The sequence below is a fragment of the Herpailurus yagouaroundi genome, unplaced genomic scaffold (assembly GCF_014898765.1).
Source record: "Herpailurus yagouaroundi ecotype Mexico unplaced genomic scaffold, PumYag 141, whole genome shotgun sequence".
NCBI lineage: Eukaryota > Metazoa > Chordata > Mammalia > Carnivora > Felidae > Herpailurus > Herpailurus yagouaroundi.
The window spans coordinates 9,261,104-9,277,996 of NW_024412396.1; positions in this window are offsets into that span (position 1 = coordinate 9,261,104).

Sequence of the window (16,893 nt, forward strand, 5' to 3'; positions counted from 1 at the left end):
AAAGAAAGAAAGAAAGAAAGAAAGAAAGAAAGAAAGAAAGAAAGAAAACCCAAAACATAGCCTCCATAATGAAAAGCTTTAATGATCTCATATAAGAGGAGATTCGGGGGTAGGGGGCAATTCTTGGTTTGGTTCACAGACCAGCATTGTCAATGATTTTTCAGGTTTTTTCCTTCTCTCTGTTACTCCATCCTCTGTATGTTGGCTTTTTTCTCAAACTTGTTTGAGACCTCATGGTCTCAAGATGATTGTCTTTCTTATCATGAGGGAGGAATATTTATCATACTTTTTTTATTTAATTTTTTTAATTTAATTTTAATTCCAGTGTAGTTAACATACAGTGTTATATGTTAGCTTCAGGTGTACAATATAGTGATTCAACAGCTCCATATGTTACTCAGTGCTCATCAAGATAAGTGTACTTTAATCCCATTCACCCATTTTACCATTCCGCTACCCAGGTCTCCTCTGCTAACCATCTGCTTGTTCTCTATAGTTAACAGTCTGGGTTTTTTTTATTTCTCTCTCTCTCTCTCCTTGTTGTTCTTCATTTGTTTTGTTTCTTAAATTCCACATATGAGTGGAATCATATGGCATTTGTCTTTCTCTGGCTGGCTTATTTCACATATCATTATACACTCCAGATCCATCCATGTTATTGCAAATGGCAAGATTTCATTCTTTTTATGGCTGAATAATATTCCATTGTATGTATAAGTAGATATAGATGATACAGATATCTATCTGTATATATAGATATATATAGATAGATAGATAGATAGATAGATAGATATAGATATAAAGAATACCACATATTCTTTATCCATTCATCAGTTGATGGACACTTGGTCTGCTTTCATATCTTGGCTATTATAAATAATGCTGCTATAAACATAGGGGTACATGCATCCCTTTGAATTAGTGTTTTTGTATTCTGTAGGCAAATACCTACTACTGCAATTACTGGATCATAGGGTGGTTCTATTTTTAACTTTTTGAGGAACCTCCATGCTGTTTTCCAGAGTGGCTGTGCCAATTTGCATTCCAGCAATAGTGCATGAGTGTTCCTTCTTTTCCACATCCTCACCAATACCTGTTTTGTTGATTTTAGCAATTCTGGCAGATGTGAGATGATATCTCATTGTAGTTTTGATTTGCATTTCCCTGATGGTAAGGGATGATGAGCATCTTTTCATGTGTCTGTTGGCCATCTGTACGTCTTCTTTGGAGAAATGTCTATTTATGTACAGAAATCTGTTGCATTTCTATACACCAATAATGAAGCAGCAGAAAGAGAAACCAAGGAATTAATCCCATTTATATTTGCACCAAAACCATAAAAATACCTAGGAATAAACCTAACCAAAGAAGTGAAAGACCTGTACTTTGAAACTATAAAACACTGATGAAAGAAAATGAAGAGGACACAAAGAAATGGAAAGACATTCCAGGCTCATGGATTAGAACAACAAATATTGTTAAAATGTCTATACTACTCAAAGCAATCTACACATTTAATGCAATCCCTATTAAACTACGAATAGCATTTTTTATAGAGCTAGAAGAAACAATCCTAAAATTTGTATGAAACCACAAAAGACCCCGAATAGCCAAAGCAACCTTGAAAAAGAAAAGCAAAGCTGGCGGCATCACAATTCTGGACTTCAAGTTATACCACAAAGCTGTAATGATGGTACTGACACAAAAATAGGCACAGAGGTTTATGGAACAGAATGGAAAATCCAGAAATAAACCCACAACTATATGATGAGTTAATCTTTGACAAAGCATGAAATAATATCCAATGAGAAAAGGACAGTCTCTTCAAGTGTTGAGAAAACTGGACAGCAACATGTCTAGAGATATTTTAGAGTGAAACAATAAAAAGCTAACTCAGAGTGATTATTCAGAAATCCAGACTTTTCTTGAGGAGACCCCCAAATATCAATATTCATAGATCTTTTCTTAGGAACTGGTCTCTTATCTTCTGCCAGGCATATACACCTGGCAGCCAATATTACTGGAGCTTAGCAACAGAAGAGGCTGAGTAGGTCTTCTCCCTTTCTATTATAAAAACTTTTATTCAGACTCTGTGCTTTCAGTGAGTATCTCACCCCAGCATTCCACTGTGCTTAGTGTGCCAAAGTCCAAACGCTCTCTGATTCAATTTCTCTAATAAATAAATAATGTAATATCATATATATATACAAATAACATACAGGTGGCATTATACTATCCACATTACTCTGTCTTACTCCTTTGCTTTAAAGACTTGTCACAAATACTATTCTGTGTCAGTACACATAGCTCTAACCTCCACTAAGGGTATCTGTTGCCCAAAGGCATCATCCTTAAAATGAAAAATGAGTATGAAAATCAGGTTACCTCTTTAAGCAAAACGTCCCAATCAAGTGAAAACTCATTTGCCTAAAATTGGTACGTGATGTTCAATAGACCAGTCACATCTGACATTATCTTAAACAAACAATAAAATCAAGATGTGTCATAATTTGTTATTTATGTTCTCATTAATATCATTTATATTTAAGTTCATCCATCCCTACCACCTCTCCACTACTCCCAAAATCACTACACTTTGAGAACCCAAAATTTTTTCATGAAAAATCCAGTGAATACCCGACCCACATGCCTCTATTTTAATCCAAATATAGATTTCTATGTAAAGTAACAATGAAAAAAAATTAAGTAGGGGGAGGTACAGACTATATAAATGTCTTTAAGCCTGTTGATTAAATGTTTAGCTAAGTAAAGACTCCCTCTCTTCCCCCTCCCCCTCCCCCAAAAAAAGATTCCCTCTCTCCCTAAAACAAAAGAGTAAAAGCAAATTCCAATGTTTCTAAAAAAAAAAAAAAAAAGATGTCTCATTTTTGCAATTTTTTTTCTGAGGGGTTTTAATGGGGGTGTATGGCTGCAGTTATTAGAATCCACTCTCACTATGTTAAGCCAGTAATTAATATATTAAAAGACATTAGGTTACTTACCAGGGAAAACTAGAAAAACAGACTTGAGGCTAAATGGTCTAAAGTTAAAAAGATTGCCATTGCACCATCACCCTGCCACTTCTTTGTCAGGAGTTTACCCTGACAACCACTGATGTCCCCTAAAGCAGGACACCTTTGACACAAGCAAAGAAAATGGAAGCTATTCTATTTTGTTGCTCGTTTCTAAATTAAAGTGCCTGAGGATTTTTTTTTAATAGTAAGAATGGTAAGCATGTGTATTAAATGCTTTTTAAGTTAGGCTGTTCCCAGTGCTTCACAAGTATGAAATCATGAATGCAAACATCATCTCAGCTCTCATCTTTAATAAAAAGTTGAATTCTTCTTCTTTTAAAATTTCTTTATTTTTTCCTTTGGTTTTTGTAATTTTTTCAGCTTTAGTAAGTTGTAAATCGATAGTGCAGTAGTAAACTGCATATAGTAGAGGTATATAATTTGATACATTTTGACATATGTATACACCTATAAAACCATTACCATAAAAAGATCATGAACGTATCTCTAGACCCTAAAACTTTCTCTATACCCTGTGTAATTCATTCCGCCTCCCTCATATTTCCCTGTGCCAGGCAATCATGAATCTATTTTCTTTTGCTTTAGTTTTCATTTTCCAGAATTTTATACAAATGGAATTATAGTTATTCTTTTTTATCTGGATTCTTTCACTCAACATAGTAATTTTGAAATTAATGCATGGGATTTTATGTATGAATAGTTCATTCCTTTTTATTTCTCAATAGTATTCCATTGTATGGATATAGCATATTACATTTATCCAGTCATTGTTGTTGTATATTTGGGTTGTTTCCAATTTGGGCCTTTACAAATAAAGCTCCTATGGATATTCATGTGCAAGTCATTGTGCATATGTATGCTTTCATTTCTTGTGGGTAAATACATAGAAGTAGAATGTCTGGGTAAATAATATATGTATATCCTACTTTTTAATAAGTTGCCAAATTGTTTTCCATAATCACTACACAAGTTTACATTAGCATAAGCAGTCTATAAGAGTTCCAGTAACTCCAGATTCTCATTAACAGCTGACATGGTCAGTATTATTAATTTAAGCCATTTAACTGGGTGCTTATTATAGTTTTAATTTACATTTCCAAATTGATTAGTGATGTTGAGCATATATTTGTGTGTTTAACTGCCATTTCTGTATCTTCTTTGATGAAGTGTCTGTTCAAATATTTTGCCATTTTTAATTAAGCTATTTGTCTTAATATAATTAAGTTGTAACTTTTCTTTGTATATTCTTAGTATAAGTTCTTTGGCAGATAAATGTTTTGCAAATATTTTCTCCCATTCTGTGGCTTGGATTTTCATTTTCCTAGCATAGTCATTCAAAGAGTAAAAGTTCTAGTTTGTTTTTCTTTTGTAGTTTGTGGTTTTTGTGTAGTGTTTATGAAATCTTTGCCAAATCCAAGTTAACTAACAATTTTTCCAATGTTTTCATCTAGGAATTTTATAATTTTAGCTCTTATATCTTAGATCTATGACCCATTTTGAGTTAATTTGTGTATATAGAATGAGATCATGGTAGAGGTTCACTGTTTTGCATAAGCTATCCTGTTCTGGCACCATTTGTTGAGAATATCATCCTTTCTCCAGTGAATATTCTTAGTATATTTGTCAAAAATTATTTGACCAAACCTATTTAGGTCTATCTATGGAACCTCTATTCTATTCCATTGAATTATATGTATATCTTTGTACCTATACCATCCTGTCTTGATTATTGTAGCTTTATAATAACAAATCTTGAAATCAGATGATGTTAGTAGTCAAACTTTCTTTTTCATGGTGTGTGTGCATGTGTGTGTATTTGTGATTAATTTAGGTTCTTTGCATTTCTATAAAATTTTAGAATCAGCTTGTCAAAAGAATGCTGGGATTTTAATTCTGATTCCTTTGAATATATGGATCAACTTGGGAATAGATGACATCTTAATAATGTTGAGTCTTATGATCCATGAATACAGTAAACCTATCTATTGATTTAGGCTTTCTTTAGTTTCTCTCAACAGTGTTTTGTAGTTTTCACTGTACATGTCTTATACAAATTTTGGCAAATTTATCCCTAAGCATTTCATATCTTTGATGCTATGATGAATGTTTTGGGTTTTTTTTAATGTTTTATTTTTTGAGAGTGAGAGTAGGACAGAGTGAGAGCAGGAGAGGGGCAGAGAGAGAGGGAGACACGGAAGCTGAAGCAGGCTCCAGGCTCCAAGCTGTCAGTACAGAGCCCAACTGGGGGCTCGAACTCATGAGCTGCAAGATCATGACTTGAGCCAAAGTTGGACATTTAACTGACTGAGGCATCCAGGCACCCTAATGGTACTATTTTAATTTTAATTTTAATTTAATTTAATTTAATTTAATTTAATTTAATTTAATTTAAATTATTTTAATTTAATTGTTTACTACTAGTATATAGAAATACAATTTGTTTTTGTATATTGACATTGTATTCTGCAACTGTTCTAAACTTACTTATTAGTTCTAGTAACTTTTTTGTCAATTCCATAGTATTTTCAACATAGATCGTCATGTCATCTGTGAATACAGATAGTTTTACTCTTCCTTTTCCAGTTTACATACCTTTTTTTTTTTTTCCTTGCCTGACTAGAATTTCTGGTTCAGGGTTAAAGGAAATTGGCAAGGGACCTAGGAATTCTAATTTAGGTGGGCAGAACTTATAAGTTAAGAATTTTCCCAAATACGAAATAAACTACCTAAAAGGAGATGGAGAATCATAAATATGACACTTCAAGAGAGGAGAGATGGGCAGCGAACAATAAAAGGAGAGTCAAAGAAATAAACCAAAACAAACAAAAATAAAAAATACCTTTGCCAGGGCACCTATGTGGCTCAGTCAGTTGAGCGTTTCACTTCTGCTTAGGTCATGATCTCATGGTTCATGGGTTTGAGCCCAGTGTTGGTCTCTGTGCTGACAGCTCAGAACCTGAAGCCTGCTTCAGGGATTCTGTCTCCTTCTCTCTCCACCCCTCCCCCACTTGTGCACGTGCTCTCTCCCTCTCTTTCTCTCTCAAAAATAAATAAACATAGGGACACCTGGGTGGTGCAATCAGTTAGGCTTCCGACTTCAGCTCAGGTCATGATCTCATGGTCCCTGAGTTCAAGTCCCACATCACGTGCTGTGCTGCCAACTCAGAGCCTGGAGCCTACTTCGGATTCTGTGTTTCCCTCTCTCTCTGCCCCTTCCCCACTCATGCTCTCTCAAAAATGAATAAATGTTTAAAATTTTTAATAAAAAAATAAATAAACAAACATTTAAAAAATGTTTAAAAATACCTTTCCCCTCCAACTTTTTTTTCCAGCTTGAGTCTTTCTACAATAGATTAAGAAAATGGGCCCAACTAGGAGGTTAAAAATACAATGCTAAAGGTGAAGTAAACTGAACGACACATGTAAAATTTATTTTTCCAGGAACATTGAATTAATTTCTCTCATAAGCATCTATGACACTCAACAACTGTTAATTCATTTTACTGCTAATTACACTACAATGAACAGTTTTGATTTTGTGCATTGTTAGGCTGTTTAACATGTTTGAGAGTCTCTGGTTGAAGAGTGCCCCCTCAAAATTCATGTCCATCCAGAATCTCGGAACATGATCTTATTTGGAAATAGTCTTTACAGATGTAATTAGTTAAAATGATCATACTGGATTAGGGTGGGTCCTAAATCCAAAGACTAGTGCCCTTATAAGAAGGCCATGTGAAGACACATAACGAAGAAAGCCATATAATGACAAAAGCAGAGATTGAGTGATGTAGCTATAAGGAAGGAATGCCAGAAGTTGCCAGGGAACACCAAAAGCTAAGGAAGAGGCAAGGAAGGATTTCCTTCAGAGGGAGCACAGCCCTGCTGATACCTCGATTTTGGACGTCTAGCCTCCATTACTGTGACAGAATAAATTTCTGTTGTTTTAAGCTAGCCAGTTTATAGTACTTTGTTACAGAACCCTCAGAAGCTAATGCACACATGGTACTGAGGAAGTGGGCACTCCTATAATAAATACCTAAAAATGTAGAAGTGGCTTTGGAACTGGGTAATGGATAGAGGCTAGAAGAATTTTGAGATGCTTGATAGAAAAATCTTAGATCGCTGTGGGGAGAAATGGTTAGTAGAAAGATCGACATTGAAGGTGATTTAATGAAGTCATAAGAGGAAATGAGGAATATGTTTTTGGACACTTGAGAACTGACGACCCATGTTATAAAGTGTCGAAAACTTGGCTGATTTTTGTTCTAGTGTTGGGTAGAAAGTAGTACTTAAAAGCAATGAATTTGGATACTTACCTAAGATTTCCAAGCAAAGTGTGAAAACTTCAGGCTAATTTCTCCTTACTGCTTGTTGTGAAATGCAAGAGGGAAAAGATATATTGAAGAAGGAAATTTTAAGCATAAGTTACCAGCACTTGATGATTTGGAATATTCTCAAACTACCCATAGAGCAAAAGATGAGAAGGGGTCTTCTGGAGAGAACACCAATGGTGTGGCTAAACAAACTTTTGGTAAAGAGATTAGACATACAACTAACTCATGGATCTAAGCAACCATCTCAACAGAAGTCCAGAATGAAGATGGGTTATCCAAGAAAGATTTGTAGAAGACCCTCTTGTGTGATATCTTGGATCTCTATGAAGTACACAAAAGACCAACAAGGTTTTTGAGAATGTTATATCAGCAGAAACACTACCAACTTGGATTAAACAGACATCACTGGAAGGAAATGAAGGAAGAATTGATCCAAGGGTAAAGCCATGGATTCAGGAGGCATCCTTGAACCCAGACGTGGAACATGAAGCTATAGATGACTATTTTCAGGACTTAAAACCTAATGTAATTTACTATGCTATTGTTAAGCACTGGACCCTAGTGGCAGTTTTCCATGATGTATTCCTTACTAAATGTGTTTTGTACATGTTTGTGATATATGGGCATTCTCAAGTATAGGCTCCTACATTGGTCTTTTTTTGCAAGTGTTGAAATCTAGTGTTCTTAAGTAAGTATTCAGTAAAGGCAAAATGGCAGTAATTTATATTATCTTATATCATATCACATCATATATTTATGTTATATTATATCGTATCATATTATATCATATATACACATATATTATACACACACACATATACATATATAACTGGGCTCATTCTTCATTGGGTTTATCCTTAACTCAATTAGCCAGTGTCCAAATTCAGTATATTAATTTTTATTAGAGGTCTCTATTTTGATCTATTTATAAAATTAAATGCTAAATTTTTACCTTTTTTAATATGTTGATAACTAAGCAATTTTACATGGTTTTTGTGGAAGTCAGATGAGACATTTGATTTATTCTGATTTTGTGTGCATGTTTATCAGATAATACATAAGTTATGGCTATTAATTACATGCTGTGTCTTTAAAAAAGTATTTTATCGGTTGAGCTAATTGATAAACACTATGTCAGCACATTTATTTAAGTTATTGATTAGAGTTAGATGAATGAATGATAAGGTCAGAACTAATACATGTGATAACATGACAAAATGAAAAGGGAGGAAATCAGCATCTCTTTTATCTAATTTATTCCAAAACAATATTTTCAAAACGATGCCTGATTAAATAGAACTAAAACTTAGAAAGATGCATTCAAAGGGAGTTTGGAATCCAGGTTCCTGACACAAACAGGCCAAACCATTTGAGAAAATTAGTGTTTCTCCAAAGAGATAAGCCATGACAGGTTGATCGTGACTGAACTTCTCAATGCACCAAATGCACATACAATGTTTCAATGAATTTTAACATTCTGAATTGGAATCTGTGTTGTTAATGGCTTTGCTGCATAATATTCACAGAGAAGCCTCGATAGTGAGCAAATGATCAAAATTAACGTCAATGTGCAAAATAATTTAAGTCAAAATACACATGACCCAAGCCTTTTAGCAAGTAATGAGTTATTTTAATCATTTCAAATTATACTTTAAAAAGTTATTCAAAATTCTAAGTGAATAAAATACCTTTTTTCTTTTAAAATCTTTTTTTCATATTAGCTTGTCAAGGCCAAAATGATATATCGTTACACACCTCGAATATGACTGCTTTTCAAACACAAAATGTCTACAATAAAAATCAGATTTACCTGATTAAATTAATACTAGGGCTTGTGAAGAACATTTTTTCAATAAAAGACATATTTTGAAATATACTCACTGCTTCATACCAGTTACTTTATATAAAATCAACACATTTCAAATAAAAGTATTCCAATAATATGTTCTTAAACTCAGCTGAAATGAATTTGAATGTTTTATCTTATAGTTGTTCTCCCAAATTATAGGGCATGAACATTTGACCAGTTTGAAGGGCGGCTCTAGACAAAACAAGCATTATAGTCACAGTGGTTCTAAAAATAGGAAAGCAGGAGCAGCTGGGTGGCTCAGTCAGTGAAGCACAACCAACTCTTGATTTCAGCTCAGGTCATGATCTCTCGGTTCGTGAGATTGAGCCCTCCTCTGTGCTGACAGTGCAGAGCCTGCTTGGGATTCTCTCTCTCCCTCTTTCTCTGCCCTGCTCTTGCTCACACATGCTCTCTTTCTCAAAACAAATAAATAAACATTTTAAATAAGTAAATAATAGATAGATAGATAGATAGATAGATAGATAGATAAAGGAAAGCAGTGGCTTTCAAAGCTGTTAGTTCCGTGCTGCTATGACAGTACCGTGCTTTATGCAGTCATAGCTATTCATAAAGCAGACAGTACTTGAGATTTTTTTGTTGTAAAAAGTTTACTTAATAAATACACAAATCATGTACGAAAAAGCAGAACAATATAGAAAATCAGAAAAGAGGAGTTATGGGGAGGGAGAGAGATTAATTACTGAAGAACGTTATAACAAGTAACTTAGAAAAATATAAGCATATGCCTCTTAACACAAATTTTACATTTTAAATTGTTTTAACATGATAGCTTGTGTAAGAAAACATAGTATGTAAACTGGATGCCTTTTGTTTCCAAACTCCTTCTGTGGGCAGTGGGTGTTCACCCCAGGGTGAGGAGTTTCATAAACTAGCAGATACAAAGAAAATAATAAACACCCACAGTCCTCCAACTAGAGATAATATTTGTGCTGGTTAATTTCTGTTTGGACCTCTAGATCCACTCTCCATAATTTTCTGCCCTGCTCTGCTTCAGAAGGCTGATCTCTAAGGACAGCATTACCAGGTTTCACATATGCTGTGCCTAGTGGGATATCAGATCACAGGATAGGAAAAGAGCGAGGTTAGGATCTTCCCCAGCTTCAGCTCTGGTTACTGTTCTCTGCTTTTGCCTACCTGGGACTAAGGCTGGTCACACCACCCTCTGTTGCTAAGGCCCTGGATGGTTTCTTAACCCTCCCCCACCTCTATAAATCATCCCTTTAAACTTTCTTCAGCTAAACCCTATTGGGTGTGCCATCTGTGTCCTCCTGGGACTGTTACTTGTGAATCACAGTTAATATTTTGTTTTATTTCCATTTAGTCTTTTAAGTGTATGCTTTTATTTTGCTTAATGTATTATAATAATTTTCCCATGTTATTGAAAACATTTTGCAAAAATCATGTGTGACCTAATTTACTTAACTTTTTGTTGGACTATCCAGATTTTCAAAAACATAAACAATGTTACAAAGAACATCTTTGGATATAAATCATTGGATTTCTGATTCTTTCCATGGGATGAATTCACAGGATATGATTACTGCATCAAGAGTAAGAACACATTTAAAAAAAAATTTTTTTTTAAGTTTATTTGAGAGAGAGAGAGCACATACAAGTGGGAGAGGGGCAGAGAGAGACAGGGAGAGAAAGAATCCCAAGCAGCCTCTGCACTATCAGTACAGATCCTGATGTGGGGCTGAAACTCATGAACCGTGAGATCATGACGTGAGCTAAAATCAGATGCTTAACCAACTGAGCCACCCAGGCACCCCTGAAATTTTTTATATGTGCTTTCCACATTGTACAGATTGTCATAATTATCAGCATAGTGCTCAACATGCTACATCCCTGACAGCATTGAATATTATCATTTTACATCTTTACTAATCTCGTAAGTGAAAAGGCATCTTTTTTTCCATTTGCATTTTTGTATTACTTATAAGGGGAAATTTTTTAACATTGGTTAGTATTTTTCCTTTTATTTTTTTGAAATTATTTATTTTGAGAGAGAGAGAAACTGAGCACACAAGCAGAGGAGGGGTAGAAAGAGAGGGAGAGAGAGAATCCCTAGCAGGCTCCACACAGTGCAGAGCCCAATGCAGAGCTTGAACTCATGAACTGTGAGATCATGACCTAAGCCAAAGTCAAGAGACCAGTGCTTACCCGACTGAGCCACCCAGGCACCACTCCTTTATTTTTTTTTGAATAGTCTTGTTTGTATATTTATTTTTTAATTGTTTAAAACAGGCTTTATTCTGAAAAACTTTAAATATATTTTTTAATTAGAAAAAAATGTTCTAATGAACCCTAATGGATGTATTATCCAGCTCTGACAATCATCAACACTTACACTGCCTTTGGAAAAATTCTTAAACAAAACCAGCACAGAATAGGGTTCTCTAAAAAGCCAGTGTTGCCCCATTTCTGACACCCAGGCCCCAGTGCTTCTCACTCTCCACTAGACTGGCTACTTTACATACTGCTCCCACTTAATCCTCCCCTAGTCCTTCATTCCCAGCAAGATGTTCATTTACAGCTTACTCAGGGTCACTAGCTACCCATTCAGGAGCTAAACCTCAGCTCAGAGATGAGGCTGAAGTTTCCTGGCTAGTAAGAGTCAGTTTTGGTTTGGTTGGTTGGTTGGTTGGTTGGTTTTTATTTTATGAGAGAGAGAGAGAGAAGAGAGTGAGTGGGGGAGAAGGGGCAGAGGGAGAGAGAGAATCTCAAGTAGGCTTAAGCTCAGTGAAGAGCCCGACATGGGGCTCAATCCCAAGATTCTGGGAATGTGACCTGAGCCAAAATCAAGAGTTGAACAATCAACCAACTGAGCCACCCAGCCTCCTCTATAAGAACCAGTTTTTGTTGTTATTGTTGTTGTTGTTTTAATGTTTATTTATCTTTCAGAGGGAGCTGGGGGGGGGGAGGGGCAGACAGAGAGGGGCACAGAAGATCTGAAGCGGGCTCTGCACTGACAGCAAAGATCCCCATGCAGGGCTTGAGCTCACGAGCTGTGAGATCATGACCTGAACTGAAGTCGGACACTTAACTGACTGAGCCACCCAGGCACCCCTATAAGAACCAGTTTTAAAGCAATATCTGGCTACTCTTCTTCCCTAAAGAAATACAGTGCCTTTAAAAACAAGCAAAGCTACTCTTTCCCAAGAATGGCACTCCTATTTTAGTCTTTTTCCCCCTCTTTTCATCTGAGAATGAAAAAATTTTGAGACCCTATGGCTACTCCATACCCCTCTAGCCACCCCTGCCTACCTTTTATGGTTCTGATGATAAAGCAAAGAGGAAAGAGGCAAGTCGGAGAGATAAAAAGCCACCCCAGTAGCTTCCTGGTCTTGCCTTGCCTTCCAGGTGGGACCTGACATCTTTCTAATTGATTGTGGAAAATGCTAGGCAGTAGAGATGGCAGGACCCAAGAGGAAAGAAAAAGCTCTGGTTGAAAGTGCTTTTTCCCAGTACCCAGGAGAGGAGAGGAAGGCCAGTGTCCTAGGAGTGAAAGCACCAGGCCCATTAGTTTCCAGGTAGGACCAGGCTCAATGGAGACCTTTCTGATGCTAATTATTTTTACCTCAGATTCTTCCTTCAGAGGGAAGAGGAGTGGCCACCAGGAGAGACGGGGTCCTCTAGCTTTCTTTGCCATTTTATTTACAGCTTGTCATAAGGATAATTGATGAAGGCCTCAGATCCCATGACCTAGAAGAGCCAGGATTCTGGGGAGATCCCAACTGGAAACAGGCAAGAATGCCCTCAAGTTCTGGCTCAGGTACCAGTTTCTCATCCTCACCCCTCTGTTAAAACTTGGGGCTTGGAAAGCCACACCTCACAGGATGGTAGAGAGGGCTCAAGAAGATAAGACAGCACATGTGAAGTGACTGGCATAGAAACTAGCATGTAGGAAGAACTCCATAAATGGTAGCACTGCTGCAAGCTGTTTTCTTTCATGTTCTGCAAAGGATGTAGAAATAAATCCAACAAAAGGCTCCTCCACCCTCACCTGACTGCCCTGGCCAGGCAGCTGGCCACTAGAGTGGCTCTACCTTCTTTCCCCACACTGTGACCTCGAATTCTGACCCTTTTGCTGGTGATTTCTCCCACAGAGAGGGAGACAAAGGGGAGTGTGTGATCCAAGGCATCTACCAGATGAGAACCAAGGTAGATGGATTTTGACAATCTGATGACAATCTGATGGAGAAGCCAGGAAATGACTAGGAAGAGTGCAGCACCCTTTGAAAGGATGTTTTATTTCATGATGCAGCACAGTGGGACTGAGCGCACATTCTGAAGATGACCATCCTGGGTTCTACGGGGGCTCAGCCACTTACCAGCTATGTGCTCTGGGACAAATCTCTACTTCTCAGGCCTGTGCTTCCTCATCAGGTATTGCCCTGAACCAGGCCTGATGGGGCTACCAGCTGTAGGAAAAGCAGAGTGAGCACTTATGGCCTCCAGTGCTGACAGGTGTGAACATCATGGGTCCTGGATCCCTTGTTGCGCAGGAGACCACCATGGTGTATGCTGCTTGGAGGTGGCAATCCAAGAATGGTCCAACAGGTAGATGGCCAGATAGATTGCCAGGTGTCAGCAGAGTCAAGATGTCTTCAGAGAACCTGTAGCTCTTCAGGAGTGGAAAGTGGGCTCAGAAGGCAGTAGTTTCAGCACCAGTGCAAGGGATATCTGAGGAAATGTGCCCTTCCCACCACAGCTCCTCCATCATCACAAAAAGAGCACCATGATCTGAGGCTACTGGGTCTTAGGGCATATTATATCCCTTCCCATGCGTGCATCTATATTCTTTATTTATCTACTGCGATTTGTATAAGCTCGTCATATTTACAACTTTAAATAGATTTATATCATTTCTATTGCAAATATTTCCCTAGCCTGTATCTTGTCATTTAATATTGCTGATTGTACAGCTTTTTTTTTAATGTGGTCAAATCCATCAATAATTTATTTTTTCTTCCCTGTATGAAGCTCACAAAGTTCCCCTTCACTTGGAAATGAAAAATATATTCACCTAAAAAATATATATGCATATCACCTATATATTTTTTTATAACTTTTTGTTTCAAAATAACTTCAAATACACAGGAAAGTTGCAAGAATAACTTAAAGAGTTCTCATAGACACTTTATCAAAATTCATACATTTTTAACATTCTGCCACATTTGCTATTTTGCTTTATCATCTCTCTCTTGCATGCTCACTCACTCGCTGTCTGTCTCATGTATGTGCATGTGTGTGATGTATTTTTTCTAAATTATTTGAAAGTAGAATGCATACATCATGTTCACTTCCTACTGCCAGGAATATTCTTACAGCCATGGTACAATAATGGAGTTCAGGGAATTTAACATCAATACAAGATTTTTATCTAATCTGCGATCTATATTCCAATCTTTTCAAATGTTTCAATAATGTCCCTTAAAGCATTTTCCTCCTCAAGCACAGGATGGAATCAAGAATCATGTACCACATTTAGCTGTCATGTATCTTTAGTCTCCTTTAACCTGAAGCAATTTTGCAATCTTTCTGTGTCTTTCGTGACATTTTAATTTTTCAAAAACATAAGCTTGTTATTTTATAGACTATCCCCCAATTTGAGTTTTTCTAATGCTTCCTCATGAGTTGGAAGTTATACATCCCATGAGATGTGTCCTACTCATGTTATCACATCCAGAGGTACATAATATCATCAACACAAATTGGCAATTTTAATTTTGGTTCCCCACTCATGGTATTATATGATTTTCCTACTGTGTGATTAAGGATTTTCCTTTTTCAATGAATAACAATCATTATTATGTTATTGCATGAATAACATCATCTTTATCAAACTGTCTCCCTAGATTTAGCATCCACTGATGACTCTTGCTATAATCCATCTTCACCATGTAGTTGCAAAATACTTATTTTCCAACTCTACTACTCCCTCTACACTAACTGGTGGACAGAAAAATCCTCTTCTCTCCTATTCATTTGCTCATTTATCTAATTTTATTAGTATGTCTTCATTTTTATTCAATGTTTATTCTAGTTGCTTGATTTTAAATCTTTTATCTGCTTTGTTAATTTTTAGTACAGCTTGTTTTATTATTTATTATGAAAAAGCTTTATTCTTAGAGAATTTGCAGAGGCATTACTATAATTTCAAAATATTTTCATAATCATTATCCATTTTATCCCCATTTGAGTTCTCTGTTGCTGCATAACAAAGCATCTCAAGCACAACAATTTATCATTTCTTATAATCCTGTAGGTGAATGAGGCAGTTCTTCTGCTAATCTCTCTTGGGCTCCCTTATGTGGCTTCATTTAGCTGACAGGATGATACTGGATAGCCTCACTCATGTATGGGTCATCAGCTGGGGCTCTGTCACCACCAGGTTTAGCCTGGGCTTCTTCACATGGTGGCTTCAGGGTTCCATGAAAACAGGAGTAGAAACCGCAAAGCCACTTATGGTCTTGCTTGAAAGTCACATGTCACTTTTCACCATATCTTATTTGTTAAGGCAAGTCATCAAGCCAGCCCCGATCCAGCAGGTAAGGAGATAGACAGTTTCTCTTTATAGGAACACCTGCAAAGTGGTTTTAGCCATTTTTAATTCACCATAATCCCAGTAACAATTCTGAGAGATAAAGAAAGCCAGTTATTGCCATCCCTTTTTTACAGATCAGGAAACTGAGGTATGAAGAGGTTCATCGGTATAGTATAAAGCAGTTCTACTTTTAAAATGGTCCATAATGCAGCTCCATTAATATCACCTGGGTGGTTGTTAGAACCGCAGATTCTCAGATCTCACCCGAGGCCTACTAAATTACTATAGATAATAGAGCTATTACAGCAATAGATACCATCAGTACTATTCTATAGTATTACACATATCATACTTTGGAGTAGGTCCCAGGAATCTGTGTTCTAATAAAGTCTCCAGATACTACTTATGCACGTAAAGTTGGAGAAGTAAATGGATTTGAAGTGAGTCGAACTGAACCACACTCATGTCCCAGTTTTGTCACCTGATAGCTGGATGACCCTAAATAGATCACTTACCCTTTTTAAACTTCAATTTTTCTTATCAGAAAAAAAATGGTAATATCTGCTTTACCTACTCCAGCAGCCTATTATGAATATCAAAAGAAAGATGTTACATGGAAGAGCAGCCAGGAAAATAATGATGAATATGGTAATGTTGCCCAAGATCACAGAATTTATTAGAGATAGAATCAAGACTAAAACAGCTGTATTCCTGGTCTTAAACCTCTTCAGGGATAAATACTAATTGGGCCAGCAGCTTTTCAGTCTTTTCCAGATCTTCAGAGCTATGGCAAACTGCAATACTGATTGCAAAGAGCCAGCAAACAGTGAATGTGTCCTGTTCTCATTGAAACAAAGAGCCCCTTCCCTCTCCTGTCTCCTTCTTCAGTAACACAGACCCCTCCACTCCCTAAACAAGCTCACACAAGGCCATCACAGCAGGGCATGGCTATCTTTTTTTTCTTTTCATGGGAAAAGATTACTGAGTGGGAAGTGTTCGGGATGAGTGAATGTTACTGGGGAGTGGGAGGTGGAGTGACAATCCTGGCCTAGATTCTGTTTTTCAAGTTTGATGCATGTCAGTGGAATGGCATCTACAGCCTGC